We start from the raw sequence: 15,831 nt of genomic DNA on the forward strand, positions 1-15,831 counted from the left end.
TGGCGCGTAGCGAAGTGGTGCCCTCTACTTCCATAGATGTAGTTGCTATCCCGCTTAAGAGTGCCGGGAATTTATACTATTCCTTGCGAATGCGGCAAGAATTACGTGGGCCAGTCTGTAAGAACCGTTGCCGACCGCTGCATCGAGCACCAACGCCACCTGAAATACAGGTATTTGGAAAAATCTGCGGTGGCTGAACATAGTCTGCTTAACAAGCATAAGATTTTATTTGAAGAAACCAGAGTAATAGCCCACACATCGAATTACTGGGACTCTGTGATCCGGGAAGCAGTCGAAATTAGACTTAGCGATAATAACTTTAATAGAGACAACGGCTATGCACTCAGCAACACTTGGAAGAGTGCACTGGATAAAGAAAAATTGCAGAGAAAAACTTCTCGCACTTTACCTCCTGATTTAAGGGATGGCGCTGCAAGCAACGCGGGATAGCAACTACATCTATGGAAGTAGAGGGCACCACTTCGCTACGCGCCATATCGCTGACGTATTCCAGCCAATAAGAAGCCGTCAATTGCATATAAAAGTGGGAACCTCGCTAGTTCACGACAGTCAGTTTTAGCCCTGACGACGACCATGGAGGTAGTGGTCGAAAGCTCGGAGATTTATCCTGATTTGACGCGGCATGTACACCGAGAAATTTTTACTCAGTTGCCTACTAGTCTCCCGACTTTGCCACTGAGCTTCAGCTGCTGACATTTAAATACTTCTTGCCGTCTCCACCCACATTAAGATATGAGATGCCTTTACGAGGTCCGTAGTGCTACGAATGAAGTGACGATTTTTTTTTTTTTCAAAGAGTTCATCCTGATGCTAAGTCTCAAGAACGTGTTTCTCCTTCTACTAAACTCACAATTAAAACTGTTCTCTACTTTTCTGAGCAGATCTGTACACTCCGTAACATGGCGGGTAATTCAGATTTCTGCCACGACCATTTTTTGTGCTGTCAAGTGAACATATTTGGACTGCATGCTGGCCAATAAGCTCGAAGATGCTCTACGCTTGCGTGTTTACTAGCTAGATTATAAATCAGGCATAAGACGTAGTAAGAAAACCTGATCGCTCGTTCACTTGATTGTTAATCATGAATTTCTGACTGTACGATTACATACTATTGCCCACTCTCTCCGATAGTTAAGAGGACTATAAAGTCGAGTCTTAGTGTATCGGTAGTTGCTAAAAGTATTTATTGTTGGTTATTAATGAACGAAGGCTCGCTAATTAAGTTGCACCAGAAAATAACCCTTTATCGTGACATTAAAATGTATTCCCTCGCAAATTACACTTTTGGAACTATGGAGCCTTTATTTGAGAAGATTCCGTCTGTGTCTTCAAGGATTTAAAGAAGAATTTGAAAACGCCGGAATGCGAATAAATGTTGAGGGTGTTCTATAAGTGCATGAGCATGGCCTGCCTCGTATTTTATTATTACTGCTTGGGACGACATTTTTCAAATGGCCAGGCGAAGAATTAAACTTTGCTTAAGATGAAGTAGAAGATCTGAACAGGTTTCTAACGGAGACATTGGGCAGAGAAGATTATGCGAAGCAGAAATGGGTTATAGACAATAAAACTGGCAACTAGTGGAGGACAAACTATAAACCATACTTCCTCCCATCAATAAGCTAAAAGCACAAAAAAGTTCAAATGTGTGTGTATCCCTAAGGGATCAAACTGCTGAGGTCATCGGTCCCCAGACTTACAAACTACTTAAACTAACTTATGCTAAGAACAACACACACACCCATGCCTTCCGGTGGGAGGGGACGCGCAATTCGTGACATGGCGACTCAAACCGCGCGGCCACTCCGCGCGACAAAAAGAACACAAACGGTATTTCCTTGTCCAGTTGCCTGAGAAGGCCTTTATTGTCGTATCCAAGTATTACAAGTTAGTAGCTGCACTTGTGTTTGAATTATATGGCAATGCACATGGGTATCTTTTCTAGAAACTTTGTGCAGTTTCAGTTTTACGTATACGCGAATTACCAGCGCACTGGAATAAATGCTGTTAAAGATTTTTATAATTCGTTAAAAATGGTGTCTCAGTACGGTCTATGAAGCCGCACAAGCGTATAAAGATAAAATGGTCTGTATTGTATAGCTTTTCAAGCAGAAAATTGTGAAAGTGATGACAGCAGAAAATGAATTTGCTTCCGTGCATGCAAAGACGTCCTGTTGTCTGGAGAACTCATTCCCGACAACGCGTTCCTCCTATCAAAATGCTCAGTTTGGGACACTACCGTCTGTACACTGTTGACACTCCCTGTCTCATTCTGTACAGGGTGGTCTTGAACTACAGGTACAAGACCTGTGGTGCGATTCCATATGCAAACAATAACTCGTAAACCGCCTTTGCTAATTGTCGTTTCAATTAGTTTTAATTAACAGTTCTATTAACAAAGTTGCTTGACTCTTTTAGTGCTTTAAAGATGCCTGTACACGCAAATGTACACATAAGGTATCCATGACGTAACAATCTCAGACGAACAGTTTACTGGTCAACAGACAGAGTACAGTAAGCGTGTACTTGGTTGTCTGCCAGGTACACATCCGTGCGGGAGTTTTACCGCAACAGTTCAAAGTGACGACCAGAAGCTTCTATACACAAATGACATGGGCGCACCGTAGATTTTCTGATACAGTAAAAGATGTATGAGCTTTTACGATGATAGTACAAGCATCCACAATTCAGTTCGATTTGCGTCTGAGAAGCTTGGAGGTCACCCCACAGTCCGCCTTTCTCTATTCGACGCAAGCCATAAATGCGATGGTGATATGCCGGCCAGCTGCCAAAATGAATATACAAGTTTACCGAGTCCTGGATCACCTCTACCACTGGATTCTGGACTGACTTGCAGCTAGAACCCAACACTTCGTTCTTAAAGCAACAAAACAGACAGATGTAAAGGAAATTTCAGGAGTACAGCAAAGGAGTCTTCTAGCGCCGTTAGTTCTTTACAGTACAGGCTTACAGGATGTTTGTTTTAACTTGAGACAACAAAATGAAAACGACGCATTGTACGAAAATGATGTTTTCGGTGAAAAGTTAATGTTAGAAAAGGCGACGACTGTGCTACAGCTTGCCACCTCCGCATCACCCCTCTTGCTTGGGTGGGGACAACTTTGTGTTTTCAAACGGGAGCCCCCCCCTCTCTCTTTTAGTGTGTATTCAGATTATACGCCAAAAAATAGTATGGTTTACTAAAACCATTGTTTTCAATTCGTGGTAGACGGCGCTGTGATCGACAAATACCAAGTGTGCTTGTTTTTGCCGTTAAGAACCGGTGCATTTGATTCTACATTTCATTTACGATGTAAATGTAAACCTTTGTGTCGTAACGGTTGATATTTATGTTCGAAATTAACTTTCATGTTCCAAATATGATTGTAGAGTACAATATAGTTAGCCGTTTCAATGTCTGGTTAGAAACTACGTTTAGCGTGATCCAGGAACAATGATGTCAGTTGATATAATTGTTTTCTGAGCGATGGGGCAAGCGTGCTTTTATACGATGTGTTTGAATCCATGGCGGGTGCGCCTGTCATTATCACTTCATAGACATTTTATCTTACTACAGTGGTCATGGTCTGTATTCTGCCGGTAGCCGCGTACTGGCTACGCTAGTACGAAAATCGGATGGAAGCATACAACGAAAGCAAGCATTCCGATGGTATGGGGACTCAACACTATCAACCCCGCAGCCAGCAGAAAAATACGTTGTCATACAAGTAGCTTACCTGCCAGAAATGACAATGCCCAGCCGTATTATTTGTACTGTACAATCACACTTGCAATACTCAAGTAACGCCTGAGCATCAAAATCAACTGCTAGAACACAAAGGTTTACATTTATATTGTAGATCAAATGTAGAATGAAATGCGTCTGTTCTTAATTGCAAAAAAAAGGGACACCTGATATCTGTCGATTACAGCACCGCCTATCATGAATGGAAAGCAATGATTTGAAAAAACCGTCCGGAATTTTTTTTCGTAGAATCCGAATACGCAATAAAAATGGGAGTTCCCATTTGAAAATACAAAGCTGACTCAATGTGGGAGAGTGGTGCAGAGGTCGCCAGTTGTAACACAGACAGATGTCCCCGTTTCTAATATTACTTTTTCACCTAGAACATTTTTTTTTTCGTACGATGCGTTGTTTTCGAGATGTTTAGTTGTCTCAAGTGAAAACAAACACCCTTTATATTAATGACGTAGTGCAGCGGTCGTTAGCCGGCCGCGGTGGCCGAGCGGTTCTAGGCGCTTCAGTCCGGAACCGCGCGACTGCTACTGTCACAGGTTCGAATCCTGCCTCGGGCATGGATGTGTGTGATGTCCTTAGGTTAGTTAGGTTTAAGTACTTCTGCGTTCTAGGGGACTGATGACCCCAGATGTTAAGTCCCATAGTGCTCAGAGCCATTTGAACCATTTTGCAGCGGTCGTCAAAATGCGGCCCGAATCAAGTCCTTGTGCGGCCCGCAGTCCACTGGTATATTGTACAATAATGTGCTTCTAGCAACTCCAGCAGAATCCCAAAACGTCAACTAACGTCAGGGGCTTCTTAAGAGTGTATTTTTCTTGCTCAGTAAGAAACAAAAATATTTACAGAAACAGTAATTTAGTTGACGTTGGTGATTTCGGCCGTGAGCTAAGTATGAGCTAAGTAAAGTTTGCCGCTTACGTCAGGGGCAGAATGGTATGTAGCGCGGCCACAGCGGTGTATAATAGAAGTGAGAGGCGGAATATTTTATTGTTTGTCTTCCAATGCTAACACTTCAAGAGCGTACGCAACTAGCACCGATCAGCTGCTATGGTATAAATGTCAAACAGAAGTAACACTGATTCGCGAATGCACGTTATACAGACGTCATCTTCAAATGTACATGTTTGTAGCAAGTAGCAAAGGCGCGGCAGAACCAACTAAGCAGTTTTAAGGAGCAATAAAAAGTAAATCTGGAGGTATAGAGAAAAAAGTTTTTATTTTCTAAATTAGTACAATATACCATTTTACATTCATTTAGTTTTGAAAATAATGTTCTCAAGATGGCGGCCGTTAGCATCAATACATTGTTGTAGCCGATCTTCAAGTTTCGAGCAGCTCTGGCACACATATCGCGGGGTATGGCATTCACTTCGTCAATAATCCGCTCTTCTAACTCTGGTAGGGTGTGAGGGCGGCTTTTGAAACCCTTTTCCTTCAGATGTCCCCAAAGAAAGTCGTCACAGATGCTTAAATCTGGTGACCGCGCAGACCACCCGACATCGCCCCTCAAAGAGACGAGGCGTCCCGGAAACATTTCTCTCAAAACATCTAGTGAAATTCGAGCTGTGTGAACAGTGGCTCCATCATGTTGGAACCATAATTCCCCAATCCATGTTCTTCAACAATCTCGTCCATTCTGGGTTAAAATTTTGCAACATTGAAACATAACATGTGGAATTCACTGTCACGGTCACTCCTTCTTCGTCAAAAAAGAAAGGGCCTACCACGCCAAATTGTGATATGGCACACCACACTGTCACTTTAGGAGAATGTTGCGGTCTTTCATGAATAATTCGCGGGTTATTTTCAGCCCGGTAGCGATAGTTTTGCTTATTCACGCACCCACTAAGATGAAAATGTGGCTCTTCACTAATGAAGAAAGCTGCATTCGGAGGGATCTGAGCAAGCATTTGCTCACACAAATTTTGGCGGTTGGTGTAGTCTGCTGGGCGTAATTCTTGAGCAATGATTATTTTGAAAGGACGGAACTTCAAATCGCACTGCAGAATCCTCAAAATGCAGTCCGAAATCCCCAATGTAGCAGCATGTCTTCGAGCAGAACTTTGCGGCGATTGTTGAACTGCTGTTCTCACCCGCTACACATTTTCCAGCGTTCTGATAAATCTGCGTCTGCCATGGGTATCTAATCTCCTGCACTGGGCCTCCCGGCCAACAATGCCATACGATCATTTCATTTCCAGTGCGCTACCAGATTCATCCAACTGCCAACCCAGGACCGAATTGTGTTTGCATTAGGAACGGCATTGTTGCGTGGAATGTTGAACTGTCGCCGAAAAGCTCGTTGTGTAGCGATCACAGATCTGTTATTTTCATAATCAGCGCGAACGACAAAAACACGATGTGCACGGGTCCGGAACGTGTTGGCTACTGAAATGGGGTCAACGACTGAACAAAGGCAAACCACGTGCAACTGCCCACTCCCACCATAGCCCCAGCTGTATTCGATATAAACTGCTTAGTCGGTTCTGCCGCACCCTGTATGAAATCGAATTAAGACTGCTGTTCTACAAGACAATGAGTAAAAGAAAAGTTACATTCAGAACATTTATTAAATATCAGTGATCGTGTCTCGTATTGCCATCACTGTTATTAATTAATATAACATACTAATGTATGTAGGTTACCAATCAATAAAAAGAACGGTAGGGGAAGGTGTAGTAATATTGTTGTCAGTGAGATTGACTGCAGAAGTTTGTTCCGTTATTTTTTAGTAACAACTTTACTGTTTTCGAGAAGTCTTATTTAAGGTAAGCCATTTATATTATCCTTCTTACCTCACTTGTATGGAGAATGATATTTTTTTAAAGTATCAATGTTTAAACAACGTCTGTTGGCCTACAAATGTAGTTACTAGTTATTTACTTCAGTTTGATAGTTTTTTTCTGTGGATCACTAATGCCGATATGGCGTCCCAACGCGAAAAGTGGCCATACTACTCGTCGGGGAAAAGAGGCCAAGGTGTTCGCACCAATGAGAGTTAGTTACTCCAAAAAACACGCATAACAAAACAGATAAAACTAATTTCTAAACCTTTTTATACACAAAGCTATCATCCACCTTTATATCTCAACGATTTTTCAGTTAATTAAGTTGTATTATTTAAAACCGTCTCTGTTCTATTTGGTCCAACACGAAAGTCCGATTGAAAATGGCCTGCTGCAGCCGCTTGGTATTGTTTTAGATACTAGCGCGTAAAGATGCCTAGAAAATGGTCCCGGAAAAAAACTAGAGACCCTGTTGCGACGTAACTGGCCATAGTATCCGCTTCGGTATAGGTAGCTGGTCACTGTAACAGCCTTCAGAAAAATGCAAGCAGCTCCACTCTTCGGATTGGCTGACATTATACTGAAGCGCCAAAGAAATTGATATAGGCATACGTATTATAATACAGTGATATGTAAATAGAATACGGCGCTGCTGTCGGCAACGCCTATGTAAGACAAGTGTCTGTCGCAGTTGTTAGATCGGTTAATGCTGCTACAATGGCAGATTATCAAGATTTAAGTGAGTTTCAACGTGGTGTTATAGTCGGCGCACGAGCGATGGGACACAGCGTCTCAGAGGTAGCGATGAAGTGGAGATTTTTCCGTACGAACATTTCACGAGGGGGCCGTGAAAACCAGGAATCAAGTAAAATATCAAATCTCCGACATCGCTGCGGCCGGAAAAAGATCCCGCAAGACCGGGACCAACGTCGATTACAGAGAATCGTTCAGCGTGACAGAAGTGCAACCTTTTCGCAAACTGCTACAGATTTCAATGCTGGGCCATCAATGAGTGTCAGCGTGCGAACCATTCAACGAAATATCATCGATATGGGCTTACAGAGCCGAAGGCCCACTCGCGTATCCTTGATGACTGTACGACGCAAAGCTTTAAGCCTAGCCTGGGCCCATCAACACCGACATTGTACTATTGATGACAGGAAACATGTTGCTTGGTCGGACGAGTCTCGTTTCAAATTGTATCGAGCGGATGGACGTGCATGGGTATGGAGACAGCCTCATGAATTCATGGACTCTGCATGTCAGCAAGGCACTGTTCATGCTGTTGGAGGCTCTGTAACGGTGAAGGGCGTGTGCAGTTGGAGTGATATGGGACCACTGACATGTCTAGATACGATTCTGACATGTGACACGTGCGTAAGCAACCTGTCTGATCATCTGCATCCATTCATGTCCATTGTGCATTCCGAAGGACTTGGCAATTCCAGCAGGACAATGCGACACCGCACACGTCCAGTATTGCTTCAGAGTTGGTTCAGGAACAGCCTTCTGAGTTTAAACACTTCCGCTGGCTACCATACTCCCCAGACCTGAAAATTATTGGGCATAACTAGGATGCCTTTCAACGTGCTGTTCAGAAGAGATCTCTACCCCCTCGTACTCTTACGGATTTATGGATAGTCCTGCAGGATTCATGGCGTCAGTTCCCTACGAGTCTAACCTAAACTACGTTGCGCCTGAGTCGTAGGGAGCCCGGCGTTCTTCTTCGAGTATGTCGTTTGCGTTCCTTATCTTCTGTTGGAATAAGCAGTTTCAAAACCACCTCCTCATATGTTAGTCGAGTCAATGCCACGTCCTTTTGCGACACTTCTGCGCACTCGCGGGAGCCCTGCACTAAATTAGGCAGGTGTACCAGTTTCTTTCGCTCTTCAGTGTAGATGGTGTTGCGCACATGGGATACCGAGCATATAAAACGTCCCAGCAAATAACTGGTCCTTTCAAATATTTGGAAACTTGCGCGGTGTCATTGTTGAGACAGGTAACGTAGTCCAAAGAGTACAAAACAGGATCAGGCCTATACCGATCTCTCACCATGATGAAGGTGCAGTTCCTCATATTCGGGATACGCGAATAGTCCTAGTAACTCTACCTCAACCTGTTTACATGGTGCATATCTGTGTAGGCCTGATCCTGTTTTGTATTCATTGGACTACGTTGAATGCGTCAAAAAGGACACCGCGCAATGTTTCCGAATATTTCATGAGAGCAGTTATTTGCTGGAACGTTTTGTATGTTCGGTATCCCATGTGCCTGCCTAACACCATTTAACAGTTGTCAATCTGAAGACGCCTCAGTAAGGCGAAACGCATCATTGGTAAATAAATGATGATTACAACTCTGCAACCACAGCTCCTGGCTTCTTCATCGTATGTTACTGGTTGGGGGGTACCACCCCGCTATGAGTTGGAAAAAGTTTTACTATATAGCTTTCTCACAAGGCCAAATGCGTTTGAGCAACAGCTATGGTAAAAATAGATGGGAACAAGGATTAGCAACAATTTACAATGATTTATTAATAGATGTTTCTACAATATTTAACCGGAGTATGGGGATTGCATGTCGCAATGTATGCCAATGTTCACTTTAAACCTTGGTTCAGTCCTAAATCCAATGAACGATGACTAGCATCACTTTTATAACGTCTAGTTTGGCCCCTCTTGTCGGCGACTGTACACTGAGCACAGCTGAGACCCGCATGAAGGTACGTAATAACTAACTGCTAAGTGAACCTGTATGTCTGCTTATATTCACTTCAGGCGGATGGATGGCCACTTTAGAACTATTTGTGTGACATAAGGCGGATGCGTAACGTAGTCCATGTCGTGTGCGGCCTCTCTACGAGTCTAACCTAAACGACGTTGCGCCTGGGTCGTAGGGAGCCCGGCGTTCTTCTTCCAGTATGTCGGTCGCGTCCCTTATTTTCTGGTGGAATAAGCCGTTTCAAAACCACTTCCTCACATGTTGTGTTACACGCCCGTGTCGACAAACATGACCTTCCAACAACCAGAATGGCGTCCGTTTGGACAATTCATCATTCCATAGTTAGTCACCTTCATTTCAGGAACACTTCACGGACAAGAGACTGCTTTTGTGTTCTCCCAGGTCACTTGACCTCAAATGGGCATGTTTTGCACACAGTTCCAAACAATTTCCATGAGCTGTGGGCCACATTTATGGATTGGGATGGCTTCCCCGCGCTTTCGGTCTCTCACGAAGTCCAGATTTCGACACTGTTCCAATAATAGCTACACGGTGCTAGGCAGGTGTTTTTAATTCAACTGCTCTTGTGCGTGTGTTAAGAGAATATGTTGATATTTCGAGAGCAAATATCTACTACATCTGCATAGTTACTGTGCAAATAAAACTTAAGTGCTTGGCAGAGAGTTCATCGAACGACCTTTACAATAATTATCTGTTATTTCACTCTTGAACAGCGAGCGGTAAGAACGAACACCTACATCTTTCCGTGCGAGCTCTGATTTATCTTATTTTATTACGATGATCGTTCCTCCCTATGTAAGTCGGCGTCAACAAAATAATTTCGCATTCAGAGGAGAAAGTTGGTGTCCGAAATTTCGTGAGAAGGTCCCGCCGCCATGAGAAACGTCTTTGTTTTAATGATATCCACCCCAAATTTTGTATCATGTTGGTGACACTGTTACTCTTACCTGGTGAGGACCCCACACCGCGCAGCAGTACTCCAAAAGAGGACGGGCAAGCTTAGTAGATCTGTTCCATGTTCTAAGTGTTCTGACAATAAAATACAGTCTTTGGTTCGCCTTCCCCACAATATTTTCTATGTGTTCTTTCCATTATTCGTAACTGTAATTCCAAGGTATAAAGGTTCATTTATCATGTAACCGAAGTTAACGGATTCCTTTTAGCGCTCATTTGGATGACCTCACACTTTTCATTATTTAAGTTGAACTGCCAGTTTTCGCACCATACAGATATCTTCTCTAAATCGTTTTGTTTTTGATCTTCTCATGACTTCACTAGACGTTAAACGACAGCATTATCTGTAAACAATCTAAGACGACTGCTCAGATTGCCTCCTAAATCGTTTATATAGATTTATATAGATAAGCAACAATAGAGGACCTATGGCACTACCTTGGGGAACGCCAGAAATCACTGCTGTTTTACTCGATGACTTTTCGTCAGTTACTACTAACTGTGACCTCCCTGACAGGAAATCATGAATCCAATCGCATAACTGAGAAGACATTCCGTAAGCGTGCAATTTGATTAGAAGCCGCTTGTGAGATTCGGTGTTAAAAGCCTTCCGGAAATCCAGAAATACGGAATCAATTTGAAATCTCTTGTCGATAGTACTCAACACGACCTGTGAGTAAATAGCTAGCCGGTTTCACAAGAAAAATGTTTTCTAAATCCGTGTTGACTTTATGTGAATAGACCGTTCTCTTCGACGTAATACATACGGACTATAATTTGATGGATTACTCCTATTGCCTTTCTTCAATAATGATGTGACCTGTGTAACTTTCCAGTATTTAGGTCGGGATCTTATGTCGAGCGAGCAAGCGATTGTATATGATTGCTAAGTACGGAGCTATTGCATCATCATACTCTGAAAGGCACCTAATTATATAAAGTCTGGACGAGAAGACTTGCTTTTATTACGTGATTCAAGTTGCTCCACTATTCCGAGATATCTGCCTCTAAGTTACTCATGTTGGCAACTGTGCTTGATTCGAGTTCTGGAATATTTACTTTGTCGTCTTTGGCGAAGGGATTTTGGAAGACCGTGTTTAGTTAGTCTCTCTGCCTCAGCAGCACTGTCGTCGATAGTATTTACATTGCTACCGCGCAGAGGAGGCATTGATTGTATCTTTCCGCTAGTATACTTTACACGCGACCACAATCTCTATAGATTTTCTGGAAGGTTTCCAGACGAAGTTTCAATGTGGAAAGTATTATAAGCATCTCACATTGAAGTTAGCGCTAAATTTCGAGCTTCTGTAAAAGACCGCCAACCTTGGGGGTTTGCGTTCGTTTAAATATGGCATGCTTTTTTCTTGTCTCTGCAACAGTGTTCTGATCTGTTTTGTGTACCGTGGGGGATCAGTTCCGTCGTTTGTTAATTTATTTGATATAAATCTCTGAATTGTTGTCGATACTATTTCCTTGAATTCAAGCAACACCTGGTTTACATTTATATTGTTAATTTGGAAGGAGTGGACATTATCTCTCAAGATGGCGTCAAGTGAATTTTTATGTGATTTTTTGAATAGATATATTTTTCATTTATTTTTGATGGATCCGGGAGTTGCCGTATTCAGTCTCGCTACGACAACCCTGAGTTCACTAACCGCTGTATCCGTTATAATGCTCGTCATTAGGTCAGGATTATTTGTTGCTAAGAGCTCAAGTTTGCTTTCACAACCGTGTACTATTCGAGTGGGCTTACCAAAATACTGAAATGAAATGAAGTGTCGTGTGGCTACGGCCTCCCGTCGGGTAGACCGGTCGTCTGGTGCAAGTCTTTTGAGTTGACGCCACTTCGGCGACTTGCGTGTCGATGAGGATGATATGACGATGAAGAAAACACAACAGCCAGTCCATGAGCGGAGAGAATCTCCGACCCAGCCGGGAATCGAACCCGGGCCCCTTTGCATACCATTCCGTCGCGCTGACCAGTCAGCTATCGAGGCGGACATCAAAATACTACTTCGATAGTACAGTTTACTTTTTCAAATTATGAAGGAAGTGGCAATAAAACAGAGACAGCGAAAGGTTATCTACAACTTGTATACAAACTAGAGTACAGTTACAAGTGTCGATGAAGTGCGGGTAGGCGCTGGTTGAGAGGGGAGCGAGGCCGTTTTGTAGCCTACCAACACATTATTCAATCTGTACATTAAGCAATAGAAAACCAAGGAGAAATTTAGAAAGAGAATTAAAGTTCAGGTAAAAGCAATAAAAGCTCTTCACTTCGTCGATGGGTTCGTTATTCAGTCAGACACGGCGAAGAACTTGACATATCAGTGAAGAACTTGGCATATCAGTTGAACGCAGTGGATTATGTGTTGAATAAAGGTTAAAAGATGAATAGCAACCACAGTAAAATGAGGGAAATGAAACGTAGTCGAATTAAATCATACGAAAGGGGGGGGGATGAATTATATTAGGAAATGAAACACAAAAAACAGCAGACGAGTTTTGCTCTTTGGGCAGAAAAATTGACGTTGGTCAAGTAGACAGGACGCAAAATGCAGACTGGGAGTACCAAGTTACGCGTTTCTGAAAAAGAGAAATTTTGTCGGCATCGAATATACACTCCTGGAAATTGAAATAAGAACACCGTGAATTCATTGTCCCAGGAAGGGGAAACTTTATTGACACATTCCTGGGGTCAGATACATCACATGATCACACTGACAGAACCACAGGCACATAGACACAGGCAACAGAGCATGCACAATGTCGGCACTAGTACAGTGTATATCCACCTTTCGCAGCAATGCAGGCTGCTATTCTCCCATGGAGACGATCGTAGAGATGCTGGATGTAGTCCTGTGGAACGGCTTGCCATGCCATTTCCACCTGGCGCCTCAGTTGGACCAGCGTTCGTGCTGGACGTGCAGACCGCGTGAGACGACGCTTCATCCAGTCCCAAACATGCTCAATGGGGGACAGATCCGGAGATCTTGCTGGCCAGGGTAGTTGACTTACACCTTCTAGAGCACGTTGGGTGGCACGGGATACATGCGGACGTGCATTGTCCTGTTGGAACAGCAAGTTCCCTTGCCGGTCTAGGAATGGTAGAACGATGGGTTCGATGACGGTTTGGATGTACCGTGCACTATTCAGTGTCCCCTCGACGATCACCAGTGGTGTACGGCCAGTGTAGGAGATCGCTCCCCACACCATGATGCCGGGTGTTGGCCCTGTGTGCCTCGGTCGTATGCAGTCCTGATTGTGGCGCTCACCTGCACGGCGCCAAAAACGCATACGACCATCATTGGCACCAAGGCAGAAGCGACTCTCATCGCTGAAGACGACACGTCTCCATTCGTCCCTCCATTCACGCCTGTCGCGACACCACTGGAGGCGGGCTGCACGATGTTGGGGCGTGAGCGGAAGACGGCCTAACGGTGTGCGGGACCGTAGCCCAGCTTCATGGAGACGGTTGCGAATGGTCCTCGCCGATACCCCAGGAGCAACAGTGTCCCTAATTTGCTGGGAAGTGGCGGTGCGGTCCCCTACGGCACTGCGTAGGATCCTACGGTCTTGGCGTGCATCCGTGCGTCGCTGCGGTCCGGTCCCAGGTCGACGGGCACGTGCACCTTCCGCCGACCACTGGCGACAACATCGATGTACTGTGGAGACCTCACGCCCCACGTGTTGAGCAATTCGGCGGTACGTCCACCCGGCCTCCCGCATGCCCACTATACGCCGTCGCTCAAAGTCCGTCAACTGCACATACGGTTCACGTCCACGCTGTCGCGGCATGCTACCAGTGTTAAAGACTGCGATGGAGCTCCGTATGCCACGGCAAACTGGCTGACACTGACGGCGGCGGTGCACAAATGCTGCGCAGCTAGCGCCATTCGACGGCCAACACCGTGGTTCCTGGTGTGTCCGCTGTGCCGTGCGTGTGATCATTGCTTGTACAGCCCTCTCGCAGTGTCCGGAGCAAGTATGGTGGGTCTGACACACCGGTGTCAATGTGTTCTTTTTTCCATTTCCAGGAGTGTAGTTTTACGTGTTCGGTAGTCTTCTCTGAGGGTATTTGTTTGGAGAGTAGCCTTGTATCGAAGTGAAACATTGTAAAGACAAGAAGCGAATATAAACCCTTCGAAAATGGTACCTTCAACAAGGCCATGTTGGTCTGCTTCCCATTCGTCCTTCTCTGGGTTGCTGGATTGATGTAATGATTTAGCTGTAACTACCTATTTCTAATCACGACGTAGAACATTAACAAAATAAAAACATCAAAAATGTGTGAACACACAAAAACGCCAGATATGAGCTGGTAAGTATTCGTGGAACGAAACAACAATCCACAATTTACGAACAACGTACTTAATCGTTCACACTAAAATCGCTTCTGCTCTTACCGTACGCGCTAACCCCGAACAACACGAAGAACTCCTTTTAATTGGTTCACGCTGGCTGTGAGCGAGACCGAAGAGCACGGGAGTGAGCTACCGGACGCTGTGACGTTACACAACCGTCGTTCCAGGCCGTTCCACACCAGCGGACAACGCCAGGCGAGGCCTGAGCTACGTAGCCTGTGGAGGCTTCCTCCACGTTGGCCGTAGCCGCCTGCTACGCTACGATGTACTGCTTTCTCCGTCAGGTGGGCAAAATGCACAGCTTTTATGGCACCAATTAAAGACGGCAACGATTTATCGAATAAATCTATATTTTGTAGTATAATAATAATAATGTCGTGTGGCTAGGGTTTCCCGTCGGGTAGACCGTTCACCTGGTGCAAGTCTTTCGATTTAACGCCACTTCGGCGACTTGTGCGTCGATGGGGATGAAATGATGATGATTAGGACAACACAACACCCTGTCCCTGAGCGGAGAAAATCTCCGACCCAGCCGGGAATCGAACCCGGGCCCTTAGGATTGACAGTCTGTTATGCTGACCACTCAGCTACCGGGGGAGGACTATTTTGTAGTAATCCGTATTCATAAAGTTATATTAAAACTGTCGATATAGCGACGATATCGCCGCATTTTTCCAGTGTATCAGATTTCCATAATTCTGTATTTTATATCCTTTAAATGAATCTTGAATGTAACGAACCCCTATTTTTCACACGTCCAGTCAAATGAACTTAAATATTTTAAGTATCGCACTGATACTCGACGTCTCGGCTTATCTTTCTGGTATCTAAATTATTTTTAATTGATTCCTTTTGACTTTCTGGCAGTCGAGAATTTCATATATATTACAAATATTCGTTTCTCTCACTCGATAAAACGTTGAAAAGCTCTGTTACTTTTCGTTGTATTTGGCACTGCCCACACCTTTTCTTTCTGAATCCATCGAGTCAACATCTCCCCTACTTCTTTGAAGCTTCTTATGTGTCTTCATCTCTTCATTCGGTCAATCAAGTCGATGTGGCGTGAGAGACTCGTTGACTTGAAGCTGGTAAAGTGGTATATTCTTTACCGAGAATGATGAAAGATACTAAACTAGAGTAGTGTGGTACAGATCCTACACAGGAAACGGTATAACTGATGATATAATTATCTCTAATGAGT

General features: G+C 44.1%; 1 protein-coding gene and 1 pseudogene across 2 annotated transcripts in view; one reads left to right on the plus strand and one right to left on the minus strand.

Moving 5' to 3' along the window:
• The window catches only part of LOC126177072 (steroid hormone receptor ERR1), a 474,719-nt gene that overhangs the window by 408,534 nt on the left and 50,354 nt on the right, over positions 1-15,831 (minus strand). The gene's annotated exons all lie outside the window — the stretch shown is intronic.
• Positions 1,281-1,966, plus strand: LOC126183351 (cleavage and polyadenylation specificity factor subunit 5-like; annotated as a pseudogene).

The sequence above is a fragment of the Schistocerca cancellata genome, chromosome 1, assembly GCF_023864275.1.
Source record: "Schistocerca cancellata isolate TAMUIC-IGC-003103 chromosome 1, iqSchCanc2.1, whole genome shotgun sequence".
Taxonomy (NCBI): domain Eukaryota; kingdom Metazoa; phylum Arthropoda; class Insecta; order Orthoptera; family Acrididae; genus Schistocerca; species Schistocerca cancellata.